This window comes from Sander vitreus, chromosome 8 (assembly GCF_031162955.1).
Source record: "Sander vitreus isolate 19-12246 chromosome 8, sanVit1, whole genome shotgun sequence".
NCBI lineage: Eukaryota > Metazoa > Chordata > Actinopteri > Perciformes > Percidae > Sander > Sander vitreus.
Window position 1 is genome coordinate 33,485,731 of NC_135862.1, and position 18,306 is coordinate 33,504,036.

Sequence of the window (18,306 nt, forward strand, 5' to 3'; positions counted from 1 at the left end):
TACCCCCTTGGGGTAGACGCTCCATATTCATGCGCCATCTTGAAATACGTTAGCCGGTAAGGGACATATAGGACATACTGCTCCGCCTTTCGTGTTTTCGCTGTCACATGATAAACTCAAAGGCGCTGCTAATGCTGCTAATGGGTATCGTAACTTCCCGGCCCCGGCAAGTTTGAAGAAGGAAACATGGAGGACCACACGTATTCAAAATCCAAATGTCAGGAACAGGAGTCTTCTTCTTCGCCCAGAAAAAGAAAAAGGATATTGAAAAGAGAGACCGGCTTTTTGAAGCGTGAAGGCTACCGTAGCTGTAATACGTACTTTGAACTGCGTGGTGCGAGAGAGTTGATTGTGACATATGATCTCAACGTTAGATGGGACAAATTCCTACACATTGGACCTTTAAGAACTATATGATACATTTATGTGTACACAATCATAAATTCAGCATCCCAGCACTGAGCATATCAGACATGCAAGTTTTGGTCAACCACACCGAAGTAGAAGACAATGGGACACAGATGGTTCACATTATAGGGCTAGAGTTAGGTTTTTACAAAGCCACTGTAATAAACTTTGTCGAGCTTATTCAAGTTTATCAAAACAATATATTGTTACAGTTGATTCTGGGGAGTTGCAGCTTTTCCCATTCTATGGAATTTTCCTATGTTTAATGTCACATCCAGTTCTCGCTCTCAGTTCATGTTTTGTTTGTTTCCCTGACTTCCTGTTTCATTTTGTTAACTTACCGTCTGTCTCTGTTTCAGGTCACTTGTCTTCCCATCTTTGTCTGCCTTCCCTAATGTGCGTCACCTGTGAGTAATCATCTTCCCCTGTCCCAGTCTATATATATACTCACCTTGTGTCATTTATCAGTTGCAAGATTGTTGTAGTACCTTGTATGTGTCACACTCTCCAGCGTTACCCTAGTGTTTGTTTCCCAGTGTTTTTGTAGACCTCTAGCTTGTATTTTTGACTATGTCTTTTGCCTGCCGATTTTGTACCTTCGCCTGGATTTGTACTCTGTACTCTTATCTTTTACTCTCTGCTCTGAGTCCTGCATTTGGGTCCACTGTTGCTCCGTGACATTTAAACTATGAGTGCAAGTTGTGTATCTCTTCAGGAGTCCAAAGCTCGATGGTGTTTTAAGCCCCCAACGTCTCCTTCCAGGCAGCGCTGCGACCGCTGACTTCAAGGCACCTAACCCTAACCTTAACCCTAACCATAATAATTGCCTAATCCTAGTGGAGGAGACATTGGGGGCTTAAAACACAGATAAAAGAGTCCAAACTGTGTAGAGAACTCTGGCCCCCCAAGGACTGACAATTCTGGTTTACATCAGACTGAGGTTCAATTTAACAATTTATCAGAGATACATCATTATAGAACTATAGGCCTTTCTCACATACAACGTTTTGACATGTCACAGTAGCAAAAGCACAGGTAAATTAATGATTGATGAATTCTATTTAACTGATTCAGTTTCATTGTTAAAGATTATTTTTTGGGTTTTTCCGCCTTTATTGATAGGACAGCTAGGTGAGAAAGGGGAAAAACATGCAGGAAATGGTCACAGGGCAGATTCAAACCCTGGACCTAAACCTCTCCTCTCAGTATATTATTGTTAATGTTATTGGTAACACCATCTTTTTTACTGTGACAAGTCAAAATGCCTGCTGTGAAAAAAAGATCTATAGATGAAATATAAGGTTTAGGCTGTGAGGCAATAACTGCTGTTCTTTGATTGTTTGATTGAAGATTGTGAGGCTTGCACCAATTAGGAACACAACATCAAATGAGCTAGTCTTGTGGATGCTACATGAAAACTTGCAGTACAGACTAGCTCATTTCGAGAGGATCATTTACCTAGACAGTGTCAGTCACAGTATGTAGTATCCTCTGAGTCATTAGAAGAGCTCTGTTTTGCCTTATAGCTTTCCAAGGATAAAGCAGCGTTTTATTTCACAATACAGAGACAAATCCCTTATAAAAGATGCACACTGTATCCATTACAGGTGTTTGACTGAGTGCTTTCCCATCTAATGTTTTTTTTTTTTTAGCTTCAAATCACAGGCAGACTGGGACTTTGTCGTTTTTAATTAGTCTTTTTAACATACATTTTCCCACTTTGTAGCATTTATGTCTGGCTAGATATATCCAATAGACAGAGAAAACATGACAAACCCTTTCCATTCCATTTTAAAGGTCATATGACATGCTGCCTTAGTGGTCCCCTAATACTGTATCTGAAGTCTCTTTTATATAGGCCTTAGTGGTCCCCTAATACTGTATCTGAAGTCTCTTTTATATAGGCCTTAGTGGTCCCCTAATACTGTATCTGAAGTCTCTTTTATATAGACCTTAGTGGTCCCCTAATACTGTATCTGAAGTCTCTTTTATATAGACCTTAGTGGTCCCCTAATACTGTATCTGAAGTCTCTTTTATATAGGTCTTAGTGGTCCTCTAATATTGTATCTGAAGTCTCTTTTATATAGGCCTTAGTGGTCCCCTAATACTGTATCTGAAGTCTCTTTTATATAGACCTTAGTGGTCCCCTAATACTGTATCTGAAGTCTCTTTTATATAGGCCTTAGTGGTCCCCTAATACTGTATCTGAAGTCTCTTTCCCGAAATTCAGCCTTGGTGCAGAATTTCAGCCACTAGAGCCAGTCCCACAATGAGCTTTCCTTAGTATGTGCCATTTCTGTGTCTGTAGCTTTAAATGCTATTGAGGAGAAGAGAGGGGGGCAAGGTGGAGGGTGGGGGTTTGGCCTTGACCAACTGCTTGTTTTCAAGCCATGGTGTCTCTCTCTTTCTCATGGGGGGGCCAAATTCTCTGGGCGGGCAAAGCAGAGAAAGGGGAGGTAACTTTGCCCCTTATGACGTCATAAGGAGAAGATTCCAGATCGGCCCATCTGAGCTTTCATTTTCTCAAAGGCAGAGCAGGATACCCAGGGCTCGGTTTACACCTATCACCATTTCTAGCCACTGGGGGACCATAGGCAGGCTGGGGGAACTCATATTAATGTTAAAAAAAACCTCATAAAGTGAAATTTTCATGCCATGGGACCTTCAGTTTTCTATTTCTTACTTTATCCCCTGCAGTACAGGAAATACATTTGAAAACAAAAGACAAAATGGCAACATTTTCAACATCTACATGAACTTATATATATTTTTTGACATTACCTTTTTAAGAGAACATCTCGTAGCCTAGGCTATATGTTTGAGCATCTATTATATCTAGAAGTTCGCATTCCAGATGTAAAATGAAGCTTGATTCAGTCAGATAATGGTTTGTTAACCCTTGTGTTGTCTTCCCGTAGACCACGCAACTTTTCTTTTTTTCCGGTCAAAATTTTAAATGAAAACTTTTTTTCAACCTTTTGTTGTTCTTTTGACACTTGTCACTTTCCCCGATGTTTTTGTCGATTTTTTTTCCAAGTTTTTTGTCACCTTTTTCCGACGTTTTTGTCGATTTCTTTCAACGATTTTTTTTATGTTTTGTCGATTTTTTTCCAGTTTTTTTTTTTAAATGCTATCAAATTAAATAAAACACCCATATTCAATCAAAGTAGTGAACTGGTCATTTATTTTACCTGTGAAGAGTAATGGTTGTATGGAATCATCCACGTTAGTTTCTTTGACAATTTGGTGGCAAGAAACCCAAATTTCTGAAACTTTTTAAAAATAGGTTCCATTTGACCAACAGGAGGGTTAATGTTAATGCAATGCTACACCTACAGTATGTGGGAAATGTATAGCCCAGTGGGTGTCTGTCTCTCCCTTTGTCTCGCGTTCTCTCCCCTCTCTCTTACACGCGCACCTGCCTAAAAAGCTGCGTCAGAAAAAATAAATAAGGGAGAATCAAATAGTCAGTGAGTAGTCTATTTAGTGTGGCGAAAACAGCCATTGTGTTTTGGATAAGCCGGGGGTAGTAACGTACCGCAGCACACAGGCTGTCAGTGTCAGCTGTGTGTCAGCACCGGGTCGGGGACTTCAAACTACGTATTGGGCATGTCGCGCGTGAGCGCTTCATCGCTGCAACCTTTATTTATTTCACCATGAGCGCGCCGAACAAATCATCAGAAAAAAGGTAAGTGCGACGTTGTCCTGTAAGTTTGTGGACAAGTCAAATGTTCGTATTTTAGTTTTTGTTACACACAATATCTTTGCAGTATTCTCTATAGTCTTTATTCTAATATTCATTTAGTAGTCAACAGTGGTGTAGTGTAATGTGTAGTAGTGGGTATACTGTACCGTATATGTATATATATGGGCCAGAATGAGACTTTTTGGGGGGGGTGCATATCATATTGGGGGGGTCTGGGTGCCCTCCACCAGGTACATTTCGAGCGTCAAAGACTTCATTTCCTGCATTGTGATGCATTTTATGAACCAATTTACTGTGGAAATACCTTTATTTAGCCTATGCAAAGATAAAAATAAAAAAACAACCACAGATGACAATTCTAAATACATCAAATATATAATGGAAAGTGTGTTGTTGTGTGTCATTGCGCATTTTTAAGTGGGTATATGGAAATCCTGGAGCTTTCTTAGTGGGTCTACTGCGTATACCTGCGTATCACGTAGACTACACCACTGGTAGTCAAATTCATGTAGCCTAATATGTCTATTAGTTAGATGTGTTTACTTTTCGTCAGGTAGCTTTCCATTCACTACAACTTGTACTTTAACTATTTCACCATCTTATTACCTGCACTGCAACTTTTAATAGGCTATTGTATCAAGATCTCCATTATGCATCTCAGTGATGTATTTTCTTTTTTTTTGTGTCATTGCTCATGCTTTGCATGGTTGCATGGGTCAAGAAAATGGCTATAATCTGTGTTGCTTGTCTGTGTTTTGTTACTTACATGGCTTCATGTCCTGAATGTGGATACTGTTGATGTGTAACTTTATATGTTTACTAATGTCTTGCTGCTTCCTGTCGCTCTGCATGGCTTCTTGAGAAAGCTTATTTTTATTGCTCTAGCTGTCTTTATGGCATCTAATAGACTTCTGTCTGTACATTTTAACCTGTGCTAATGGCTTGCTGTTTTCTGTTGCTCTGGTCTCAAAGCATCTGCCCAAAGGACTACAGTTGAAAATTAGCCGGCTGGCTGACACTGGCACATTTACAGAAATGTTGATTCATGTGCGTTGTCTTTTATTAATAAAATAAAGGAAATGAAATTAAAAGTTATTTATCTTCGGGTGTTGGCTTACTTGTTGAGACACTTGACCCTATTGGTAGTTGAGCGCCGGAAACTGTCTGACTGACTTGACACCTCCTTAAAACAGGCCCAGCTCAATGTTTTTAATATTATACAAATCAAGCATGTGCCCAGAAGGTGTCAGTGTAGCTTATGCAAAAGGCTGCACCAATTGAAACGGCTCTTGGCCTTACAGCTGTGACTGTCTATAAGTGAAAACAGCTCACAAATTCATGTCATCTAAACATTGTGCTTTTTGATACGCTTCTCATCTCAGTCAGGGTCAAGGGCAGCAAGGACAACATTAGCTGCTTTTTTACAAGAGATTTTATTTTTGAACTCTGAAGCAATGAGTATTGACATCATTAAAGAATACTTTCCGTGCATGCATTCAGGCCTTACAGTATGTGCCATTATATTAAACTTAGATTTTTCCTTTGGACAGAATTGGCTCCAAAAATAAGCTGGGGAAGCTATTAAAGGAGAGAAAAGGCACCTTTCCACTGCTGATCAAGGTAGGAGGATAGCGATTCATTCCTGATAGATGTATCATGTGCTTACTAAGTCGTTGATATGCTTGTGTTTTTTTTCTTCTTGCAAGCCTGACCACTTCAGTATATCGCTATAAATTATTGTGGTGGCCGTGTGTGTGCCTCCCAACAATTCTACACCCTGTGTTGATCTGCAGCCCATTAAATAAATGTTATTTAGGTGATTGTGTGCACTCAGCAAAAGTGATTTATTAGGGAACATACTCTGCCTTGTGATGTTCTTGGCCTGCACCACTGAGCCATCTGACCCAGGAGCCCTGTTTATTCGCAAATGTTTGGAGAGCAAAACGACCCAACCCTGAGTCATTATAAGGTCAAATACTGTATCGTATGTAACTTTATGTATGAGGTCATCTGCGCTGACAGCACGTCAGCTCCTCTTCCTGGAGAGTTCCACAACTTTTAGCTCTGCCCTATATAAGGACGCATTCACGCAGCAGTGGACTGATTCACCCCCTCCCTTCCTGCGTGGAGGGTTTAGTAGCAGTGATTCCCAACCAGGGGTACTTGTATCCCAGGGAGTACTTCTGCTTCTAATGTAATGTAATGTTTATTTAAGCAGGGACAATGCACAATTAAACATTAACCTTGTATAAGAACAAGGAGAGATGCATTGAACCAGGCTGTAGCACAATTGCTATTTTCCACCCGTAGTCCCCTTAAACAGGTAGCTGAATGTAATGAATACACAAATGAAGAAATAAATCAATAGAAAGCTAAAAGTAACGCATAAGCGGCTACAATGGTTAGCCAAAAGTATTGACCAAACAGTTCAAATAGTCAGCTAAAAGTAAGGAATAAATGGTGGAAATAAATAGCTAAAAGTATTGCGTAAGTGGCTGAAATATATTTAGCTAAAACTGCTGACTAAACAGTTTAAACATTGAGCTTTACTCCCAAGTAGTAGTAGTAGTAGTAGTACGATTGCTGACCAAACCAACCTAAATATTGACAGTTCAGTTGTCAACAATATCCACTTTTATATAATGAACAGTGTTATACATTTGGAACACACTAGGAATTGGTGAAGGGGCACCTGAGTTCATCTAACAAGGCTGTGGGGGAACCATTGGTTTAGATAGGACCTCCCTCACTGAGCTCCCACAGGACACCTTTCCACTTACTCTTGATTCAACTTTCAATACAGTGTGGACCTCTTTGCCTTGAGGGCGGACGAGCCAGTGGAGCAGAAATGACTAAATCTCTCCGATGTTGAACATTTTACAGGGCCCTGCTGGTCGTCTCACTCCAAAGCTTCCTGGGCTTAGGGTTTATTCAAGCTATGTTTATAAGATAAGATAAGATAAGATAATTTTATTTTCATTGCATGATACATACAGTGTGATTCAGGTGCACTACCTGAGACAGTGCTAAAACATATACCTTTATGTCACATGCAACTCACATACACAATTGTCAACATATGCATATGCATTACGTAAAAAGTTAAGAGTAAAACAGTTGTATGTATTGCACCAGTTGTAATAATAAATACAAATGTAATACTTTTGCATATTGCACAGTTGTGTCTATACGTTTCAGAGCAGAGTTCAGTGTGGTAATGGCTTTTGGATGAAAACTGCTCATCAATCTTGTGGTCCGATGGACCTCTATCTCTTCCCTGAGGGGAGGATTCAAACAGTTCATGTGCTGGGTGATGTGAGTCCTTACGCAGGCTTCGGGAGGTGTAGATGTCTTCCAAAGTGGGCAAATGTGTGTTGGGGATTTTCTCTGCCGTTTTTATGACTCTTTGCAAAGCTTTTTTGTCAGCTGCAGAGCTGTTGCCATACCATACGAGTATCCCATAGGTCAGGACACTCTCAACGGAACAACAGTAGAAAGACACCAGAAGCTGTTGTGACAGATTACTGTAACAGTTAACCAGTGAGTTTGTGTTTGTTGCCCATGTGATATCCTCTGAAATGTGAGTGCCCAGGAACCTTAAACTAGAGGCTCTGAGGAAATAGATGAATTGGGAGGAAACACAATGTCGATAACATATGAATATGCTGCATGAGGGACATCAGATTCAAATAACAGAAATTAATGAATAGCTTCCATTTGTGTGTGTGCGTGCGTGCATGCGTGCGTGCGTGCATGCGTGCGTGCGTTTTTGTGTGTGTGTGTGTGTGTGTGTGTATACGTGTGAGTGTGTGTGTGTGTGTGTGTGTGTGTGTGTGTGTGTGTGTGTGTGTGTGTGTGTGTGTATACGTGTGTGTGTGTGTGTGTGTGTGAAGAGGATGAGTCACAGCACTAATATGCATCATAGCCATTGTCAGTAAAATATAGAATCTAAAACAAGTTTATTGTTCTGTCTCACATGTAGAGTATTGCATATACTGCAGGGTGCGTTGGCCAACTTTTGAATGCCTAATTCCATCATTGTCCTTGTATTTGCTTTTATCACAGCACTTTAAAAAATCCCCCCCATACACACACACACACACACACACACACATAGATATCATTATTGATTAGCAATGGCACTGCCAACAGATTGTTAAGCCAAAAGACACTCAAGATAAGAACGCTGAAAATCTCTGAACATCAGTGAGAAATTGGAAAGACCTGTGTCTGAGGCATCATTTGAAGCTATTAGGGTTTACACTGTGAGTGTCAGTTCAAAAGATTTTCTCTTTTTTTATTTAGGATATCAAAAGAGAGCATTTGCGTCATTGCAAAATACAGACGCAAGCAGCTGCTCTCAGCAGATGCACCGCACCCCTTTAAGATGTGAAATGGCCTGAGACTGTAGTAGGCAGTGTGTTTTTTAATGTTTTGTAGCTTTTACACGATATGACTCACTACTGAAGTCCACCTTTGACATTTAAGCCTTCTTTTATATCAGAAAATGCTTTCAGATCCTTCCAATAAAGTGGTACATTATACTGTCTGGACATACATGACTTATTTTGGGGTATTGGGACTTATTTTTGGGTATTCATCAACTCGCTGAAGACTAATCTCGAAGATTTAATGCCATAATATTAATACTGTAGTGCAGTGGTTCCCAAACTGGGCTAAACTAATTATAGATAAATAATTCATGGTTTGCTGCACTGCTAGCAAAGAATCGACAGGTTTGTGAAAGGACTGCCAGGTAAATGTAAAGCAGACGATGAAGCCTTACCACAATTACCAAAAGGCAAGAAAATAGTAGTGGTGGCCACAATTGGTATATAGGAGCCAACTGCTAATATCCCAGCCAAATCACATTGTTTCTCATTGACCATCCCTGTGCAGGGGGCTTGAAAATATTTTCATCTGCAAAAGGGGGGCCCTGCAGAAAAGGTTTGGGAAGGGTTAGAGGGGTTAGGGTTCATGTGTCATGATTGTGTCATGTGTCATGACAGTGTCATGTCACTCTTATGTCGATACCTTCAAGTAAAGTGTTACCAAAGTTTTTAATCTGCTGATTATTTTTCTCAATCTCAATTTCTTTCATCTATCAATAGTTTGGTATGTAAAATGTTAGCATATAGTGAAAAATGTCTATCACATTTTTTCAGAACACAAGGTGATGTCTTCAACAGTCCAAAACCCCAAATATGTTCAGTTTACAAAGAGAAGTACACTGGAGAAGATGGAACCAGAGGAGGGTTGGTGTTTTTGCTTTAAAAAATGAATGAATTGATAATCATAAAAGCTGCACATTCATTTGCTGTCGACCGACTAATCTTTTAATCAAGCTCTACTTGGAGCCCTACTGTATATAAAAACAATGTCACCACACTCAGATCATGACTTTGATTATTTTTTTTGCACTAACTTCATGACTTGCTTTAGAGTATTGTTTATCAGGGCAGACCCGTGCACCTGACCTAGCCTTTACCCCCACCGACTGTGAAATAGGGAGTGTGCCATCCCATTATTCTGATGAACCCTGCCCCTGATAGGGTTTTTCATCACATCTTTGTCCTGTGTTGACACCGGACCCTCTGAATTAAAGGCGGCCATTTAGAGCTGAATTACACGCTGATATCGGTGTCACCGAGCACAGGGTTCACACTGCCACACGCTATGTATGAATTATATTATAACCAATATGATGCTATCCTTTCTAATCTCCTCTTTACATATTCTTACTTACTCTGCATGTGTGTGCATCGAGATTATAATACTTTAAGAATGTTCACTTCAGTTGTTATATGATTTTAGTTTTGACTTTTAGATTTCATTTTCGTTTTGTTTTAGTTAGTTTTCAGAGTGTGTTTGCTAGTTTTAGTTTAGTTTCAGTTTTTCAGAAACTTTTAGTTTTTATATATTTAGTTTTAGTTTTAGTTTGTTTTTGTTAGGGCCAGGTATAATGTCTCAGAAGTATGTAGCTACAGTGCTCAGCATAAGTGAATACACCCATGCTAAGTTGACTAAAAAGAGGAATACAATAATCATCTTTTGGAAATTGATCTTAATGCCTTAATTTAAAAAAATGAGGAAAAATCCAATCTTTAAGGACACCAATTTTCTTTGTGAATGAATAATGTATCGTAAATAAATAAATGTTCTTCCTTAAAATACAGGGGGCATAAGTCAGTACACCCCTATGTTAAATTCCCATAGAGGCAGGCAGATTTTTATTTTTAAAGGCCAGTTATTTCATGGGTCCAGGATACTATGCATCCTGATAAAGTTCCCTTGGCCTTTGGAATTAAAATAGCCCCCCCCACATCATCACATACCCTTCACCATACCTAGAGATTGGCATGGGGTACTTTCCATAAAATCATCTCTCAATGCAAATCAAACCAGCTATTAGGCTAACTGAAATAAAACCATGCCAATCTCTAGGTATGGTGAAGGGTATGTGATGATGTGGGGGTATGGTGAAGGGTATGTGATGATGTGGGGGCCAAAGGAACATTATCAGGATCATAGTATCCTGGATCCATGAAATAACTGGCCTTTAAAAATAAACATCTGCCTGCCTCTATGGGAATTTAACATAGGGGTGTCTATACTTATGCCCCCTGTATTTTAAGGAAGAACATTTATTTATTTATGATACATTATTCATTCACAAAGAAAATTGGTGTCCTTAAAGGTTGGATTTTTCCTCATTTTTTTAATTAAGGCATTAAGATCAATTTCCAAAAGATGATTTTTTTAATTCCTCTTTTTAGTCAACTTGAGCATGGGTGTATTCAATTATGCTGAGCACTGTACATATGCATAAAAAAATATACATGGTTGGAGGACAGCCATAGTGTTTAATGTTTAATCTTCACACACAGCGCCATCTCATGTCAAGTCCATTCTATTTCTGTGGTTCAGAGAGGGATGGAAATTCATGCTCTTTACTTTTTTCAGTAGTCATATATTATAGCTTAAAAAAAAAACCCGAATGATTTACATTCATTTTTATTTTATTTTTATTAGGTTTTTTTAATAGCTTCAGTTTAGTTTTCTTGAAGGTTTTAGTTTTTATTTAGTTTCAGTTTACTAAAACTATTTTTCACTGCTCATTTCCGTTTTAGTTTACTATATGTGTCTATGTCTGTATATGTCGTGTGTGCAGTTTAAGTTGCGTGTTTGCAAGCATTCACGTGTACCAACAGAAAGGCTTCTGGCTTGTTTGTCAGGGCCGTCACGTGGCTCATGCTTCTCTATCTCCATGTAGCATCATAATAGAGCCAGGCAGAGCAGCATCCTCTCTGCTGTGGATGACTGTTATCCCTCCCACAGGTGCACACAGGACTGTGAAAGCCTGGGCTGCATTTCGCCTTTAAACTATCAAGGCTGAGCCTACTTGTGCTGCCAAGTAACAGCTGCAGGTTTCCATGGTGATCGTGTGCTCCAAAGAGGACAGCTTGACTGAGACACTCCCCAAGTCTGATAAACATTAATTTGATTTACAAAGAATGTTGGGTAAACAGCCACCCGGGGAGTTTTGTTAATGAGTGCCTGGCTTGGTTGCATGAAGCGTCTGTTTTCCTTTAACGGTGAGTCATGCAGTGCAGAGCTGCTAAACAGGGTATGCCAACGTCCTCCCCCGTCACACCCTCTCCTTCCATCTCCACAGGCTCTGGAGCATTGTTGTGTAATAATGTGTGAAGTCTATATATATTAAATATTGTTATATAAGAGGATTGGTTGTTGGTACCTTGTTAGGCTCGCTGATTCCTTCATACATGATTATGTTGCAGTCAATTTGCGAACATTACCAGCACTGTGTCTAAACCAGCAAATGCTGCAACTAAAATGACCAGTAATACCAGAAACAATAATAGCATAAATACAATGAGCCCTGTTGTTTTGTGAAATATATATTGTTTAGAAAAAGGAATAGAAGGATAAACAATCAATCAATTTGCCGGCTGTCAGACAATTGTAGATGAATCAAATCCAGAAGCAGTTTGATTTAATATTGACTGTGACTGCACAATTAACCTTATGTAATCATATTTGATATCTATTCATATTATATTAGACTTGTTGAGATCTGTAATGTTACATCCACCAGAGCTTGTGGTGTTTAAAGTGTGTTGTATAAACAATTATTCTAAAATGATTCTTCAATCATAAAGACTGATAATTGTCTTACATAAAGGTGATCCCAAATGAATTCACCTTGTAGTCATGGCTGTGTCGGTCTCACAGGCCAGAGTGTGTCAGTATATACCTGTAGCATCTGTTAAATGAGAAAGGCCTGAATGCCAGCTGGGAAGATTACACCTGAGCCTTGGATAATAAAGCCATTAGAATCTTAGACGGGATCTCTTTTACAGACTCTACCTGTCCACTGTGTTTTGATGACACTGCGTGGAATCAAATAGCCTGGTGTATTTGGCACCCAAAGACAACAAGAGTTTTTGCCAAACATGTCATCAGATTAAATCCTGCAATTTGCGCTAATTGTTACAGTTTGAAGGCAGTGTATTGTCTGTGTCAGTCTTGCTCGGACCTGTATGTGGTCTGTTGTATTCAGGTGGTGACAAAAGCGGATCACCTTGCAAGGTTGCTGTGGAAGGTGACAGGAGAGTCAGTGCTTATGGGGTCAAAAGAAGGCTGGACAACGCTCATGTTACCTGGGTGACAAAGCTCACCTCTGCCCATCACCCCTGTAGGGCAAACAGTTTCAGAGGGCAGAAGGGTGGGGTACAGGCAGGGACTGGCTGTTTTAGCTGGTTTTAGCAATGGCAGGAAGATTTGAAGAAAGTAAAAAGAGAGGGGGCAGATTCTTGAAAAGTTATAAATGGAAAATGAGATGTGGTGACTTGTGTTGCCGAGAGGTTTTGGTTTTGGCCCCAGAGATGCCAGGCCATCATCACTCACACAGGTCACATCCTCAGGTTCTCAGACCTGGCAGGGCAGAGTCTGGGGCATTCAGGTCAACACCTGCACTGCACATGATAGGGGCTAAAGCCTGCAGTGTTGTAAGCATATCAAGCACTAAAAACCTGTGTGACACACACACACACACACACATTTTGATTATGAAGGTAAACGCACAGGCTTGAGAAATCTCATACACACCTGCACCTGTGCAAGTTTAACGCCACACCTGTCTCAGCTGTCTAGCAAGTGTGCCAGTTATTTCACCTGATCGGCTGTATTGAAATAACAGTAAGGTTCTGTGGGGAGAGCAGAGCCAGAATATGGGGCCCTGGGTCGGGTCTCATTCCAGGAATGGGAAGCAGCAGATCTTAGATGAAAGAATGATAAATGAGGTAAGGATTCCATAGCTGAGAAATTTGGAGAGAACGACAGCTGATTATGTTGCTCTGAAAAGTATAGACGATGCTGTTTCAAGTAGAGGTTGTATTGGGAGCAGTTGAAGCCGCCTCTTGCCTGTTAACACGTTTATGAGATGATGATTATTGACACTTTTTTTATATTTTCTCTTGGGATTTGAACAGAACAATTGCAACTATGCAAAACTGGGATGCCAACAATTGTTATGGTCAGGACATCAGTGAACTCCTCACGGTATTACTATGTAGACATTTCTATGTATTGCCATGCTTGTGGAATTAACAGAATATATGGATATATGGGAATAATGAAAGTAAGAATTGCATGTCCTCTTGTACCAAGTGTGTACATTCCTGTGTTACTTTACTGAATCCTTATACAAAAGAGTTTTAGGAAGTTTGGACTTTTCTTATAACAGCCATTCTATCTATATACAACACCGTAAAGCCATTGCCTTACCTGCATGCTCTAATTTCAAATGTTAATGCCAGGGTCATACACACAGAAAGCTCTCACTTTATATTGGAGAAATGCTTTGCAAAAACAAATTCAATCAAGACAAGGGCAAAAGAAAACGCTGTATCAGTGACATTTTTTCAGGTCATGTTTCTTTGATGGCTGCGTCTTGGATGGAGAGATTGCAAACGGTACGAATAGAGTTTCCAGAGTACTGACTGATTTGAGGACAGAACTATGAATACAGTGGCTGTGTGAAAGAGGTTTGTTTGTATATATTATAGTTATGGAGCACAGGATTAGGTTTGTCTGTATTTAAAGTGACTATATGTAATGTATGTCATTTTTCATACAATGATCTTAAATGACCTGTAACAGCAAACACGACTAACAGTGAAAAGAATGCTATTTTTATATAGTTTTTAGTAAGGCCTCCGCCCGGGTCTGATTTGTTCCGCGAGTCACAGAATGATTTACAGCAGGTAGATGGCGCTACAGTAACACATTCTGATGGGTTACAGATTTCTTTGTAACACCGGAAAAGCCTGTGTTAGCGTATCCAGCCAGCTGAGCCAGGTAAAAGGAAGCAGGAGATTTCTTTATATAGGCCTAATTATATTTTAATCTTATTTTAAAAGTTATCTGTTGTAGTTATGGCTAATACTGGGGCAGGACCATCACAGAAAAGAAGGAAATTAAATGAAGACTGATGAACAATGACTAATGAACAACTAAAAGATAAAAGGGAAAGTGAAAGACAATGGCGATAACGTGAGTCCTACTCGGTTAGGCTTTTAACAGATGGAGACAATTACGGGATTGTAAATTATTCAAAACCGACCCCAAATTGGCCCTCAGATATGTAACATGTCTATTTCATTAATAAATAACTTTACAATGCGCAATGTGGTTGTACGTCAGTAGCCGACATATAATTACATCCCCCTTCCATTAAGCGCGAACGTTTTAGTCCTTTTAGTCCGTGTTTGTGTTGGCTTACTATTTTCTTTTCCCTTGTCCCCCCGTACTGTTACTTGTTAGCATCTGTGGGTTTCATTAAAATAAGTTATTATTAAGATTATTGGTTGCTTCAACAAACTCCTAATGCTTAGGCTCCTGACACAGTGACAGTGATAACGTTACCCGGTTTAGCTCATGAGACATCCGAAGTTGGCTAAGTTACCGTATGCAACACTTGAAATGCAACCATGCATCTGAAACTTATTCTCTAAATGAATTATTTTCTGGTTGAGCAAAACATTCATTGCGACTATATGACCTCCCGGTAATGCTAACTCAGTAATCTACAGTGGCAATAAAGCAGCGTAAAGCTCAGCAGGTGTGGTAAAAACACTGCTGCTTTTGTCCAAAGCGGCCGCTAGAATCAACACAGTCTGAAAGTTACACATAGCCACTTTAAGATAAGTCTCAAAAGTAAGGGATTCATTTGTCAGAGTCACTCACAGTTGGGGACATTTAAAGGTGCAGTAGGTAAGACTTATAAAACTAACTTTCTGTTATATTTGCTGAAACTGCCCCTATGTTCCAGTAGAACTACATGAAGCAGGTAACTTAAAAAAAAATCCAGCTCCTCTGACACCACCTATAGCCTGTAGTGAGATTTGCAAAAATCCACCGCTCCCTGTTCAGATGCACCAATCAGGGCCGGGGGGGTGTCTAACTGCGTGTCAATCACTGCTCATGCACACGCATTCATTCTCCCTTATGGTGGGAGGCGCTTAGGAGACCGTTTTGGGCTTCAGCGGAAAGGGGGGAGGGACTGAGAAGTTGTCAATGTTAAAATTTTTGGGCTAAGTCCTGGATCTTCACAATCCTACCTACAGCACCTTTAACAAAGGCTATTGTTTAAAATATCACCACGGTCCAATCATCTGCTGAACTAGGCCAGGGAACGAGGCCTGTGGTGAGCTATAATTCTAGCAATGTTTGTGACAGTCTGGGTCTCTGTCTGACAAAGAAAACAGACAGGAAGCTCTTGTATCTGTCTGTTTGTGGTTATTACAGTGCCTGAAGTGATGTGTCATGTTTTTTGAAGCACGGGAGGATTATGTGTACTCTGTATGAAAGTGGTGTCTACGGGCTGGCACAGTTGACACAAATATGAAATATTAGGTCAAACTTAACCTCCATCAACCCCCCCCACCCAAACACACAAATACACAAAAGTGGTTATATATTATGGGGAAAAGTATTCATGTCAGTATATGTGACAGAAACAATGTCATTGCAGGCAAAGGTTCTAAGTAAGAAGTACAAACAAATCGTTTTTAATGTAATCAAGACTATGCAATAATGCTGTGTTACTTATTGACTTGAACAGTATCATATTGAGATAATGAATAATGATGTTATTTGTCCGCAAATTTCTGTTTTCCAAATTAAGGATACATGCTAAATTAGTTATGATTTCTTTCTTTAACACACATAGAGTTTCTTACATGTAATACATTTTGTCCGACTAACTCAAACTAAAATACAAAGATATTCAGTTTACCACAATATATAAAACAGAAAAAAAAAATGTTTTAAAAAGGACTGAAACAATTACTTGACTATCAAAATAGTTGTCAATTAATGTTCCGTTGTCCGACAAATCATTTCAACTACCTGATTGAGATCACCTTTATAGCCCAGCCCTACTTGGTTGCTAGTAGCAATGGTACAAAATAACTATAGAGGTGATAATTGTATGATTTTATAATGGCATTTTGATTGTTTGCAATCTACATTTTATCAAGGGGTGTAGTGAGCCATCATAATAACCATGCAGGTATAGCAACTTGCTGTCACCCTCTGCTCTAACACGGTGGCTACATTTACATATCACTGAAAAGCCGACACCCCACAAAGTGTATATATATAGAATGTTCCTTGCTGAAGCTATACCCAGCAAACATTAGCCCATTTAGACCTTGACAGAGCTTTGCTACAATCAAACAGTGGCTTGTGCTACTGTTGCTGGACACAAAATGAATTAAGGAGTTTGTTTTTTGACTCACCCTCTTCATCAAGGTGGAGTGAGCCTCTCCAAATCACTAATGGGATTTGGCTTGGCCTAAGCCCCGCTTAATTTTCAGCTGTGTCCATTACAATCGCACGCACGCACGGATGCACACACACACACAAACTCTAAATCAAAAAATCCCTCAGTCCTTTTGATAGAGAATGAGGATAATAATCAGACAAACATTCAGAACTTGACTTGATTGTAATTACTTTGTAATAACAACAGCTCATCGGATGTTCTTTTAATACACTGTCATTCGTCCCTGTGCAAATATGAATCCATGTGGCATTGAAACTCCCTAGTCTTCATATAATAACCAATTTATAGCAAAAGGTTTAAGTTTTGGATTTATGTGGTATATACATTTGCACAATTTGTTAAACAGACAGAGAATTGACCTCAAACATGACTTTATGTCACATGTGATTAAAGGGTCCTTCAAGTCTTTGCCCACTTAATTATCATTCATAAATAGCAGAAACATTAGCTGAAAACACTGTTGTTAATCGGCCCTTCCTGGCCGATTTCTATTGCCAAGCACCATTACCATGTCATATGTAAGCCACATTGAGCCTATAAGTGTCTGTGCATCTGAGAGTGTGTCTATGTGTGTGCGCTTGTGTCAACTTGTGAACTCGACCCATATCTCACATGGTGACAGGCTGTCACTGAGAAGCTAAAACTGCAGATGCTGCAGTGCACCTGCCAGACAGGTCAAACCCACGCTCCTCTCTGCCAAATGGAAGGAGACGCTGATACTGTCTGTTTTGGCTGGCAGCTCACCTCGCTTTACTTTGCCTCGTCTGGCACCTGGCAGCAATTAGCCTGGCCCAACAGATTGTAAGGCACCAGGTTATGGTCCTCTAAGCGGAGGTCATTTGGCCCTGTTTTGACTTGGTCTCATCTGGCCTGGTGTAGCTTGTCCAACCACCGGCTGTCCACTCTACCCGGATCTGACCTGATGGTTCAAACACGTGAGAAAGGTGTTGGCCAGGAGGCCAACAGATTCTGCTACCATTGGGATTAGAGCCAAAAAAATAAATGTTGAAAATGAATAACCCAAAGAAATGTAGGAAGAAAGAGATACAGCAGCTAGCACTCTCAATATAAGCATCAAGAATGGCTGACAGTGCAGTAATGGAATACAGTAGCCTGGTGCTTCATGCTACAGAAATAGCAACATTTTTCCTGTCACCAAAACAAGGCGATGAACAGATTTTATTTTTGGTAGAGGGGCAGAATTTATGTTCTGGTCACTAAGAGGACATGCCCTTTGGTTTGACAACATTTAAAGTGAACTTACTTGAGGTAGAGAGTTGGTACTTAATCACCCTTTAACTCCTCCAGTAAATCATTTAA